The sequence below is a fragment of the Balaenoptera ricei genome, chromosome 1 (genome assembly GCF_028023285.1).
Source record: "Balaenoptera ricei isolate mBalRic1 chromosome 1, mBalRic1.hap2, whole genome shotgun sequence".
Classification (NCBI taxonomy): domain Eukaryota; kingdom Metazoa; phylum Chordata; class Mammalia; order Artiodactyla; family Balaenopteridae; genus Balaenoptera; species Balaenoptera ricei.
In genome coordinates this window covers 37264543-37278515 of record NC_082639.1, presented here as the reverse complement: position 1 = coordinate 37278515, position 13973 = coordinate 37264543, and the positions used below count along the sequence as shown (strand labels likewise).

General features: G+C 39.9%; 1 protein-coding gene across 2 annotated transcripts in view; it reads left to right on the top strand.

Moving 5' to 3' along the window:
• ZSWIM5 (zinc finger SWIM-type containing 5) overlaps positions 1-13973 on the top strand; it is a 252624-nt gene that overhangs the window by 186362 nt on the left and 52289 nt on the right. The window lies entirely within an intron of this gene.

The following is a 13973-nucleotide window of genomic DNA, read 5'->3' as shown; positions in this document are numbered from 1 at the left end:
AACTTATGGTTGGAGGCACTATGAGTGGATTTTTATTTTCTTTATTCTTTAGTATATTTTCTATAATAAGCATGTATTGTTTTTATAATTTAAAAAAGGATGTTTAAGAATGAAAGAAAAATTGATTCCACAGACTTATCAGTTCCCTCAGGACAGGTCTCACTGTTACAGTCTTAATGCTAACTTGGAGCCTCAACCCACATGATAGTTTGTTTAATAATTATTTATAAAACATCCTTTTATTTTATCTTCACTTGTTATCGTTTATCTTATAATCCTGTGGAAATTTTCATACAAAAATGTCAAAGTATCATTTATATTGACCAAGTCCACTTTACCACTACTGAGGGTAATTAGTTTCATACTCATCTCTTTTTATAAAAAGACTAAAATGTTCTAACCAGTGAACACATATAGGGATATATTTATCTTTTGTTTTTAACCAAAGGATCATTTTTTTTTAAGATTTTGCCTGGGAGTTAGTGAGAGAGCTAGAGAAGCTGGTTGTGAACTCCAGGCCTGGTTTATCTAGTTAAAATTATCTTTGTTCTTATTTGTTCATTCCTAAATGCTGTACCCTTCTCTGATATCTGACCTTTAATGTTGCTATTTCTTAAAAATTAGTCTTAAATTTTCTCCTCTTATTCTATATGATCTCTGCAGGCAATCTCAGCTACCTCCTTTACCTTAATGTCATCTATGTATTATGACTCACAGATTTACTTCTCCTATATCCAACTGACTATTCTATATCAAAGACATCCCCAAATCAACATATCCAAACATGAATTTATCTTCTTCCTCAAACTTGCACAATAAATAGCACCATCATCTAGCCACTGGATCATGATAGAACACTTTTTTTCTCATAATCCACATGCATTCCAGTGCAAGACCTGTTAATTTTACCTCTCAAATATCTTTCATCATTTTCCACTTCTCTCTGTTGATACTGTCATCACCCTAAATAAAACCACTATAATCTCCCACCTAAATTGCTACTAGAGCCTTCTAACTGATCTTTCCATATCCACTGTTGCTCCCTTCTATTCCATTCTCCACACAGCCATCCAAAGTAACTTTTCTATAACTACAGATTTTGTCATATCACTTCTTGTTTAAAATCCTTCAATGGCCTCCTGTTGCACTTAGGGTAAAATTCAAATTTCATACGGCCTACAAAACCTTGCATGATCTGGCTTTTGCCTTCATTTTCACATGATATTCCCTCTCCTTGGAATACTCTTCCTATCCTCTCCCCCTTGTTATAGATGTACTTAATTACCACAATGATTTATGGCTTCATGCTTTTTTGAGCAAAAAATACACACAGTATTTCCTCCACTCTCTGCCAGGCTAACTCTTATTCATTCCTCAATTATTCACTTAAATGTCACTTTCTCGGGGAAAACTTATTTGACCTTTCTTTACACAAAGATATGTACCTGGGTGATTATTTGCTTGACATCGCTTTCCCCAACTAGTCTATCAGCTCCACAAGGACAGGGACTATGTCTGCTTATTTAACACTGTCTATCCAGTGTTTGGCACAGGCCCCTGGCACATAGGAGGCTCTCAATAAATATTGAATAAACGGAAATGTCTTAGAAAATCCTTCTTGGGCCTTTTGGGTTTTTTTCCGGCCATGCCTCAAGGCTTGCAGGATCTTAGTTCCCAGACCAGGGATCCAACACAGGCCCTCGGCAGTGAGAACCCGAGTCTTCACCACTGGACTGCCAGGGAACTCCCATGACTTTGATTTCTTCAACAGCCACACCAGCTCCATATAGACTGTTACCTGGACGTCTCAAATATTGACTTACTCCCTTTTTTTTTCTGCAAGCACCCATTTTGGCAGCTCAGTTTCTGGTCTCCTGGGTTCCTTATAGACCAGAAAACATTTACGCTGTTTACCTTCCTTTCTTTGCTATCAGATAAACAAACCCTTTTGAAGTTTTAGGTGAAATTTTACTGTTAATAACTCTCTAGGCTTTGCCTTATCCTAGCCTAATGTAAGGTACCTGATGCCGTGCCTGGCACATAGTAGGGGCCTAATCACTGCTTGCCGTTATTATAATTTTGAGCTCTCATTTTCAAAATCCCCTCCTGGTATTCCAGCAGTAATTGCACTATCCCAGAAGTTTTCCATCATGTGCACACTCGGTATTAATAAACTGTGCCTGATTTCTTACACAGCTGCTGCTACTACCACCAGCTGGGCCCAAAAGATGCACCAGTTTGCTCCATACCCCTTCAAATCCTTAGAGGCGGTGTCACTCCACACCTCCAATCTGTTGACTAAGGCTAGCTCCCCTGGGAGACTGGGTCCTGCTCCTGATTTTTCTTTTTCTAGTTGGACCACCCAAGGGTAAGAATTGGTATTCAAACCATCTCTGCCCCTTGCTTTCGGAGCACCATTGCTATTCTTTCCTCATCAGCAAGGTACTCAGAGGCCCAATCCTTGGTTTATACCTAGTTTATTTTATTTTATCTCAGTTGCATCTCTGTAGAGCTAGTGAAAACTAGAATCAGAAGTGAGACTCCGTAATCTGCATTTTTAACAACAAACCCCAAGTGATTAACATTTGAGAATCACTGTACTGGTGAGAACTCTTGTTATTTTCACTGTGCGGAAAATGCATTATTCTGACTTACCCTATATTCTGTGTGGTAGAATAAACCAAGAAAGGATTTGGCTATTTTCAGACAAACCAACCAGCTTACATTCAGGGTCTGAAACCAGGTGGTAGATCACAGCAATATGAGGCTAGAGGCCAAAGTATAGCTTTGTAGTGAAGAACAAGACTTTGAAGAGAGACCAACATATAGATTCTAACTCATATAATTTCCATCTGTTATATTACTTACCTGTATAAGCTTTAGTTGTTTTCGCTTTAAAATTAGGATAATAATGCCACCTCATAGAGTTGTTGGGAGAGTTCACTGGAATATACTCAACAGATATTCATTGAGCATCTACTATGTGACAGGCACTGTTCACATGTTGCAAATATACCAGGAAATAAAACAATTTATGCCCACAAGGAACATACATTCTAGTGGGGATGTGTATAAAAAGTGCTTAGACTCTGGCGTGGAGGAAACATTCAATGAATGGCTGTTATTAACAAATATTTAAGGATAAGGAGTGTATTTGTTTTTCTTTGCCACTTTCAGTTTACAGAAGAAGTATAGGATATATTATTTGCCCACCTGGAGCTTAAATCAAGGTGGTCAATAGGACAAATGTTTGTTCATTCTATAAATATTAACTCAGTGCTGTAATGATCCAGACACTGTGAGGTATAAAAATGAATCTGTACACTAGTCTTTAAAAACTTCAATTTAGTTGGGTATATATGAGAAGTGCACAATTCCAACGTAAAAGAAAATGAAAACAGGTCTTCTGAATAGCCAAAGCGATCTTTTTTTTTTTAAATATATAAATATATATATATATATATATATATATCTTTAACATCTTTATTGGAGTATACTTGCTTCCCACTAGCTAGCTATTTTACATTTGGTAGTGTATATATGTCCATGCCACACTCTCACTTTGTCCCAGCTTACCCTTCCCCCTCCCCGTATCCTCAAGTCCATTCTGTAGTAGGTCTTCGTCTTTATTCCTGTCTTGCCCCGAGGTTCTTCATGACCATTTTTTTTTTTTTTTTTAGATTCCATATATATATGTTAGCATACGGTATTTGTTTTTCTCTTTCTGACTTACTTCACTCTGTATGACAGACTCTAGGTCCATCCACCTCACTACAAATAACTCAATTTCGTTTTTTATGGCTGAGTAATATTCCATTGTATATATGTGCCAGATCTTCTTTATCCATTCATCTGTCGATGGACACTTATGTTGCTTCCATGTCCTGGCTATTGTAAACAGAGCTGCAATGTACATTGTGGTACATGACTCTTTTTGAATTATGGTTTTCTCAGGGTATATGCCCAGTAGTGGGATTGCTGGGTCGTATGGTAGTTCTATTTTTAGTTTTTTAAGGAGCCTCTGTACTGTTCTCCATAGTAGCTGTATCAATTTACATTCCCACCAACAGTGCAAGAGGGTTCCCTTTTCTCCACACCCTCTCCAGCATTTATTGTTTATAGATTTTTTGATGATGGCCATTCTGACTGGTGTGAGATGATATCTCATTGTACTTTTGATTTGCATTTCTCTAATGATTAATTATGTTGAGCATTCTTTCATGTGTTTGTTGGCAATCTGTATATCTTCTTTAGAGAAATGTCTATTTAGGTCTTCTGCCCATTTTTGGATTGGGTTGTTTGATTTTTTAATATTGAGCTTCATGAGCTGTTTGTATATTTTGGAGATTAATCCTTTGCCCATTGATTCATTTGCAAATATTTTCTCCCATTCTGAGGGTTGTCTTTTCATCTTGTTTATGGTTTCCTTTGCTGTGCAAAAGCTTTTAAGTTTCATTAGATCCCATTTGTTTATTTTTGGTTTTATTTCCATTTCTCTAGGAGGTGGGTCAAAAAGGATCTTGCTGTGATTTATGTCATAGAGTGTTCTGCCTATGTTTTCCTCTAAGAGTTTGATAGTGTCTGGCCTTACATTTAGGTCTTTAATCCATTTTGAGTTCATTTTTTGTGTATGGTGTTAGGGAGTGTTCTAATTTCATTCTTTTACATGTAGCTGTCCAGTTTTCCCAGCACCACTTATTGAAGAGGCTGTCTTTTCTCCACTGTATATTCCTGCCTCCTTTATCAAAAATAAGGTGACCATATGTGCATGGGTTTATCTCTGGGCTTTCTATCCTGTTCCATTGATCTATATTTCAGTTTTTGTGCCAGTACCATACTGTCTTGATTACTGTAGCTTTGTAGTATAGTCTGAAGGCAGGGAGCCTGATTCCTCCAGCTCTGTTTTTCTTTCTCAAGATTGCTTTGGCTATTCGGGGTCTTTTGTGTTTCCATACAAATTGTGAAATTTTTTGTCCTAGTTCTGTGAAAAATGCCATTGGTAATTTGATAGGGGTTGCCTTAAACCTGTAGATTGCTTTGGGTAGTATAGTCATTTTCACAATGTTCGTTCTTCCAATCCAAGAACATGGTATATCTCTCCATCTATTTGTATCATCATTAATTTCTTTCATCAGTGTCTTATAATTTTCTGCATACAGGTCTTTTGTCTCCTTAGGTAGGTTTATTCCTAGATATTTTATTCTTTTTGTTGCAATGGTAAGTGGAAGTGTTTTCTTAATTTCACTTTCAGATTTTTCATCATTAGTGTACAGGAATGCAAGAGATTTCTGTGCATTAATTTTGTATCCTGCTACTTTACCAAATTCATTGATTAGCTCTAGGAGTTTTCTATGTCATGTCATCTGCAAACAGTGACAGCTTTACTTCTTCTTTTCCAATTTGGATTCCTTTAATTTCTTTTTCTTCTCTGATTGCTGTGGCTAAAACTTCCAAAACTATGTTGAATAATAGTGGTGAGAGTGGGCAACCTTGTCTCTTTCCTGATCTTAGTGGAAATGGTTTCAGTTTTTCACCATTGAGGATGATGTTAGCTGTGGTTTTGTCATATATGGCCTTTATTATGTTGAGGAAAGTTCCCTCTATGCCTACTTTCTGGAGGGTTTTTATCATAAATGGATGTTGAATTTTGTCAAAAGCTTTTTCTGCATCTATTTAGGTGATCATATGGTTTTTCTCCTTCAATTTGTGAATATGGTTTATCCCAATGATTGATCTGTGTATATTGAAGAATCCTTGCATTCCTGGGATAAACCCCACTTGATCACAGTGTATGATCCTTTTAATGTGCTGTTGGATTCTGTTTGCTAGTATTTTGTTGAGGATTTTTGCATCTATGTTCATCAGTGATATTGGCCTGCAGTTTTCTTTCTTTGTGACATCTTTGTCTGGTTTTGGCATCAGGGTGATGGTGGCCTCATAGGATGAGTTGGGGAGTGTTCCTCCCTCTGCAATATTTTGGAAGAGTTTGAGAAGGATAGGTGTTAGCTCTTCTCTAAATGTTTGATAGAATTCGCCTGTGAAGCCATCTGGTCCTGGGCTTTTGTTTGTTGGAAGATTTTTAATCACATTCTCAATTTCAGTGCTTGTGATTGGTCTGTTCATATTTTCTGTTTCTTCCTGGTTCAGTCTAGGAAGGTTGTGCTTTTCTAAGAATTTGTCCATTTCTTCCAGGTTGTCCATTTTATTGGCATATTGTTGCTTGTAGTAATCTCTCATGATCCTTTGTATTTCTGCAGTGTCAGTTGTTACTTCTCCTTTTTCATTTCTAACTCTATTAATTTAAGTCTTCTCCCTTTCATTCTTGATGAGTCTGGCTAGTGCTTTACCAATTTTGTTTATCTTCTCAAAGAACCAGCTTTTAGTTTTATTGATCTTTGCTATCGTTTTCTTCATTTCTTTTTCATTTATTTCTGCTCAGATCTTTATGATTTCTTTCCTTCTGCTAACTTTGGGGGTTTTTTGTTCTTCTTTCTCTGGTTCCTTTAGGTGTAAGGTTAGATTGTTTATTTGAGATGTTTCTTTTTTCTTAAGGTAGGATTGTATTGCTATAAACTTCCCTGTTAGAACTGCTTTTGCTGCATCCCATAGGTTTTGGGTCGTCGTGTTTTTATTGTCATTTGTTTCTAGGTATTTTTTGATTTCCTCTTTGATATCTTCAGTGATCTCTTGGTTATTAAGTACTGTATTGTTTAGCCTCCATGTGTTAGTATTTTTTACAGATTTTTTCCTGTAATTGATATCTAGTCTCATAGCATTGTGGTCAGAAAACATACTTGATATGATTTCAATTTTCTTAAATTTACCAAGGCTTGATTTGTGACCCAAGATATGATCTGTCCTGGAGAATATTCCATGAGCACTTGAGAAGAATGTGTATTCTGTTGTTTTTGGATGGAATGTCCTATAAATATCAATGAAGTCCATCTTCTTTAGTGTATCATTTAAAGCTTGTGTTACCTTATGTATTTTCATTTTGTATGATCTGTCCATTGGTGAAAGTGGGGTGTTAAAGTCCCCTACTATGATTGTGTTACTGTCAATTTCCCGTTTTATGGCTGTTAGTATTTGCCTTATGTGTTGAGGTGCTCCTATGTTGGGTGCATAAATATTTACAACTGTTATATCTTCTTCTTGGATTGATCCCTTGATCATTATGTAATGTCCTTCTTTTTCTCTTGTAATAGTCTTTGTTTTAAAGTCTATTTTGTCTGATGTGAGAATTGCTACTCCAGCTTTCTTTTGATTTCCATTTGCATGGAATATCTTTTTCCATCCCCTCACTTTCAGTCTGTATGTGTCCCTAGGTCTGAAGTGGGTCTCTTGTAGGCAGCATATATACAGGTCTTGTTTTTGTATCCATTCAGCCAGTCTATGTCTTTTGGTTGGAGCATTTAATCCATTTACATTTAAGGTAATTATCAATATGTATGTTCCTATTACCATTTTCTTACTTGTTTTGGGTTTATTGTTGTAGGTCCTTTCCTTCTCTTGTGTTTCCTGCCTAGAGAAGTTCCTTTAGCATTTGTTGTAAAGCTGGTTTGGTGGTGCTGAATTCTCTTAGCTTTTGCTTGTCTGTAAAGCTTTAAATGTCTCCGTCAAATCTGAATGAGTTCCTTGCTGGGTAGAGTAATCTTGGTTGTAGGTTTTTCCCCTTCATCACTTTAAATATGTCCTGCCATTCCCTTCTGGCTTGCCGAGTTTCTGCTGAAAGATCAGCTGTTAACCTTATGGGGATTCCCTTATGTGTTATTTGTTGTTTTTCTCTTGCTGCTTTTGATATGTTTTCTTTGTATTTAATTTGTGATAGTTTGATTAATATGTGTCTTGGCGTGTTTCTCCTTGGATGTATCCTGTATGGGACTCTCTGTGCTTCCTGGACTTGATTAACTATTTCCTTTCCCATATTAGGGAAGTTCTCAACTATAATCTCTTCAAATATTTTCTCAGTCCCTTTCTTTTTCTCTTCTTCTTCTGGGACCCCTATAATTCGAATGTTGGTGCGTTTAATGTTGTCCCAGAGATCTCTGAGACTGTCCTCAATTCTTTTCATTCTTTTTTCTTTATTCTGCTCTGCAGTAGTGATTTCCACTATTTTATCTTCCAGGTCACTTATCCGTTCTTCTGCCTCAGTTATTCTGCTATTGATCCCTTCTAGAGAATTTTTAATTTCATTTATTGTGTTGTTCATCACTGTTTGTTTGCTCTTTAGTTCTTCTAGGTCCTTGTTAAATGGTTCTTGTATTTTCTCCATTCTATTTCCAAGATTTTGGATCATCTTTACTATCATTATTCTGAATTCTTTTTCAGGTAGACTGCCTATTTCCTCTTCATTTGTTAGTTCTGGTGGGTTTTTGCCTTGCTCCTTCATCTGATGTGTGTTTCTCTGTCTTCTCATTTTGCTTAACTTACTGTGTTTGGGGTCTCCTTTTCGCAGGCTGCAGGTTCGTGGTTTCTGTTGTATTTGGTGTCTGTCCCCAGTGGCTAAGGTTGGTTCAGTGGGTTGTGTAGGCTTCCTGGTGGAGGGGACTAGTGCCTGCGTTCTGGTGGATGAGGCTGGATCTTGTCTTTCTGGTGGGCAGGTCCATGTCTGGTGGTGTGTTTTGGGGTGTCTGTGACTTTATTATTATTTTAGGCCGCCTCTGTGCTAATGGATGGGGTTGTTTTCCTGTCTTGCTAGTTGTTTGGCCTAGGGTGTTTAGCACTGTAGCTTGCTGGTTGTTGAGTGGAGCTGGGTCGTGGCGTTGAGATGGCGACCTCTGGGAGATTTTTGCCGTTTGATATTACGTGGAGCTGGGAGGTCTCTTGTGGACCAGTGTCCTGAACTTGGCTCTCCCACCTCAGAGACACAGCCCTGACGCCTGGCTGGAGCACCAAGAGCCTGCCATCCACACGGCTCAGAATAAAAGGGAGAAAAAAAAAAAAGAAAGAAGAAGATAAAATAAAATAAGGTAAAATAAAATAAAGTTATTAAAATAAAAAATAATTATTAAAAAAATTTTTTAAGTAATAAAAAAAAAAGAAAGAAAGAAGAGAGCAACCAAACCAAAAAACAAATCCACCAATGATAACAAGTGCTATAAAGTATACTAAAAAAAAAGAACAAAACATCGGACAGACAGAACCCTAGGACAAATGGTAAAAGCAAAGCTATACAGACAAAATCATACGCAGAAGCATACCCATACACACTCACAAATAGAGAAAAAAATATATATATATCATTGCTCCCAAAGTCCACCTCCTCAATTTGGGATGATTCGTTGTCTATTCAGGTATTCCACAGATGCAGGGTACATCAAGTTGATTGTGGAGATTTAATCTGCTGCTCCTGAGGCTGCTGGGAGAAATTTCCCTTTCTCTTCTTTGTTCACACAGCTCATGGGGTTCAGCTTTGGATTTGGACCCGCCTCTGCGTGTAGGTCACCTGAGCCCGTCTGTTCTTTGCTCAGACAGGACGGGGTTAAAGGAGCAGCTGACTGGGGGGCTCTGGCTCACTCAAGCCGGGGGGAGGGAGGGGTACGGATGCGGGGTGAGCCTGCGGCGGCAGAGGCCGTCATGACATTGCAACAGCCTGAGGCGCGCCATGTGTTCTCCCAGGGAAGTTGTCCCTGGATCATGGGACCCTGGCAGTGGCGGGCTGCACAGGCTCCCGGGAGGGGAGGTGTGGACAGTGACCTGTGCTTGCACACAGGCTTCTTGGTGGCTGCAGCAGCAGCCTTAGCATCTCATGCCCATCTCTGGGGTCTGCGCTGATAGCCACGGCTCGTGCCCATCTCTGGAGCTCCTTTAAGCAGTGCTCTTAATCCCCCCTCCTCGCGCACCAGGAAACAAAGAGGCAAGAAAAAGTGTCTTGCCTCTTTGGCAGCTCCAGACTTTTTCCCTGACTCCCTCCCACCTAGCTGTGGCACACTAGCCCCCTTTAGGCTGTGTTCACCCAGCCAACCCCAGTCCTCTCCCTGGGATCTGACCTCCGAAGCCGGAGCCTCAGCTCCCAGCACCCGCCCGCCTCAGCAGGTGAGCAGACAAGCCTCTCAGGCTGGTGAGTGCTGGTCGGCACCTATCCTCTGTGTGGGAATCTATCTGCTTTGCCCTCCACACCCCTGTGGCTGCGCTATCCTCCGTGGCTCCTAAGCTTCCCCCCTCTGCCACCCGCAGTCTCCGCCCACGAAGGGGCTTCCTAGCGTGTGGAAACCTTTCCTCCTTCACAACTCCCTCACACTGGTGCAGGTCCCATCCCTATTCTTTTGTCTCTGTTTTTTCTTTTTTCTGTTGCCCTACCCAGGTACATGGGGATTTCTTGCCCTTTGGGAGTTCTGAAGTATTCTGCCAGTGTTCAGTAGGTGTTCTGTAGGAGTTGTTCCACATGTAGATGTATTTCTGATATATTTGTGGGGAGGAAGGTGATCTCCACGTCTTACTCTTCTGCCATCTTGAAGCTCCCCCCCAAAAGCAATCTTGAGAAAGAAAAATGGAGCTGGCGGAATCAGGCTCCCAGACTTCAGACTACACTACAAAGCTACAGTAATCAAGACAGTATGGTACTGGCACAAAAACAGAAATATAGATCAATCAAACAGGATAGAAAGCCCAGAGATAAACCCACACACATATGGTCACCTTATCTTTGATAAAGGAGGCAAGAATATACAGTGGAGAAAAGACAGCCTCTTCAATAAGTGGTGCTGGGAAAACTGGACAGCTACATGTAAAAGAATGAAATTAGAACACTCCCTAACACCATACACAAAAATAAACTCAAAATGGATTAAAGACCTAAATGTAAGGCCAGACACTATCAAACTCTTACAGGAAAACATAGACAGAACACTCCATGACATAAATCACAGCAAGATCCTTTTTGACCCACCTCCTAGAGAAATGGAAATAAAACCAAAAATAAACAAATGGGACCTAATGAAACGTAAAAGCTTTTGCACAGCAGAGGAAACCATAAACAAGACGAAAAGACAACCCTCAGAATGGGAGAAAATATTTGCAAATGAAGCAACTAACAAAGATTAATCTCCAAACTTTAGACGCAGCTCATGCAGCTCAATATCAAAAAAAGAAACAACCCAATCCAAAAATGGGCAGAAGACCTAAACAGACATTTCTCTAAAGAAGATATACAGATTGCCAACAAACACATGAAAGGATGCTCAACATTATTAATCATTAGAGAAATGCAAATCAAAACTGCAATGAGGTATCACCTCACACCAGTCAGAATGGCCATCATCTAAAAATCTACAAACAATAAATGCTGTAGAGGGTGTGGAGAAAAGGGAACCCTCTTGCACTGTTGGTGGGAATGTAAATTGATACAGCCACTTTGGAGAACAGTATGGAGGTTCCTTAAAAAACTAAAAATAGAATTACCATATGACCCAGCCATCCCACTTTTCTCAGGGCATATACCCTGAGAAAACCGTAATTCAAAAAGAGTCATGTACCACAATGTTCATTGCAGCTCTGTTTACAATAGCCAGGACATGGAAGCAACGTAAGTGTCCATCGACAGATGAATGGATAAAGAAGATCTGGCACATATATACAATGGAATATTACTCAGCCATAAAAAGAAATGAAATTGAGTTATTTGTAGTGAGGTGGATGGACCTAGAGTTTGTCCTACAGAGTGAAGTAAGTCAGAAAGAGAAAAACAAATAGCGTACGCTAACACATATATATGGAATATTAAAAAAAAAAATGGTCATGAAGAACCTCGGGGCAAGACGGGAATAAAGATGCAGACCTACTACAGAATGGACTTGAGGATATGGGGAGGGCAAGGGTAAGCTGGGACAAAGTGAGAGTGTGGCATGGACGTATGTACACTACCAAATGTAAAATAGCTAGCTAGTGGGAAGCAGCCGTGTAGCACAGGGAGATCAGCTTGGTGCTTTGTGACCACCTAGAGGGGTGGGACAGGGAGGGTGGGCGGGAGACGCAAGAGGGAGGAGATATGGGGATATATGTATATGTATAGCTGATTCACTTTGTTATAAAGCAGAAACTAACACACCATTGTAAATCAATTATACTCCAATAAAGATGTTAAAAAAATGCAACAGGTCTTTAAGAGAAGTAATTATAAAGTACTAGGAAGAGTGTTACTGCCTTTTTATGCATATGAGCATAAGATGGACATAGTTTTGACAGGTGGCAATGGGGTATATGGCTAATTCAGTGAGGGGGTAAAAAAGTCCTACCAAGTGAACTAAGCAGTAGGTGAGTTTTGGCAGCATTTGCCTCTCTGTATACTTACTTTATGGTTTCCATTTCTCATTGCAGCCGTGACTATAGAGCTGAGGCAAGATTGATGAGAAGTAGTGTTTTTTGGCCAAAGAACAGGTTGTGGGGAGAGGAAGGGAAGTAAAGGATAAAAGCATAAGTAAAGTCATAAGGAAATGTCGTTGACTTCTGCGAATACTAAGTTTCTAGCTGAAACACAGCATAAGTATAGGAAAGCCAAGGTTAGAAATGAAAGGGCCTGACCAGGGAGGGCCCTGAATGCTAAGCTAAATTTGGACTTCATTTATTAAGAATAGTTTATCACTGAAGACTTCTGAGCAGGGAAGTGATATGATCAGAACTTGGTTTAGAATACTACATTTGAAGAAAAGTAGCATATAGTAGATTCCATAAACTGGATGCTTATAGTGTTAATTAGTATTTATAGAATAAATTAATGTGTGAGCCCTCCTGATTCCCTGGAGAATAAGATGCACTAAAAGAGCTTAGCAGGAGCTTCCCAGGTGGCACAGTGGTTAAGAATCCGCCTGCCACTGCAGGGGACACGGGCTTGAGCCTTGGTCCAGGAAGATCCCACGTGCCGCGGAGCAACTAAGCCCATGTGCCACAACTACTGAGCCTGCGCTCTAGAGCCTGCAAGCTACAACTATTGAGCCCTTGTGCCACAACTACTGAAGCCCACGCGCCTAGAGCCCATGCTCTGCAACAAGAGAAGCCACCACAATGAGAAGCTTGCGTGCCGCAACGAAGAGTAGCCCCCACTCACTGCAACTAGAGAAAGCCCATGCACAGCAATGAAGACCCAATGCAGCAAAAATAAATAAATAAATAAATTTATTTTGAAGAGCAGCTTTTCTCTGCAGATTTCATTTAAGCAAGGCTTTGATATAAGAGTACAAGAAGGTTGGTAGACGTACTGATGAAACACAACATGAATTTGTAACCAACTGCATGACCACACCTATAGAGTATTGACTTACAGTCTTTTGTCACTTGGAGACAGGGTTCTAAAAACTTATCATAGGACTCTGTCTTTGAGAAAGTGACAGAAGAAGATTCAGTTTTCATTCCACAAATATTTCCTCGGTGCTTGTCATATTACCAGCACTGTGCTATAGGTAATTCAACTGTGAGCAAGGAGCTAACAGGCTACTAGGGAAGAGGGATGCATAAATAACTAAAACTGTTTTAAGTGATGTTGCTGAGGTGAGCCTAGATATGAAAGATATCTTGAGTGCAAATTTGTAAAATTATATCACCAGGTATATAACTCCGCCTGTGCTTCAGGGGCAAGTTTCTTTTTTCTTTTTTCCTTTTTTTTTAATTTGTGGCTGCATTGGGTCTTCGTTGCCGCGCGCAGGCTTTCTCTAGTTGTGGTGAGTGGGGGCTACTCTTTGTTGTGGTGCGCGGACTTCTCATTGCAGTGGCTTCTCTAGTAGCAGAGCATGGGCTCTAGGTATGTGGGCTTCAGTAGTTGCAGCACGCAGGCTCAGTAGTTGTAGCTCGCGGGCTCTAGAGCACAGGCTCAGTAGTTGTGGTGTACAGGCTTTGTTGCTCCACGGCATGTGGGATCTTCCTGGACCAGGGCTTGAACCCGTGTCCCCTGCATTGGCAGGCGGATTCTTAACCACTGGGCCACCAGGGAAGTCCCCAGGGGCAAGTTTCTAGAAATTTAGAAGTGTTGACACCACTTGAGA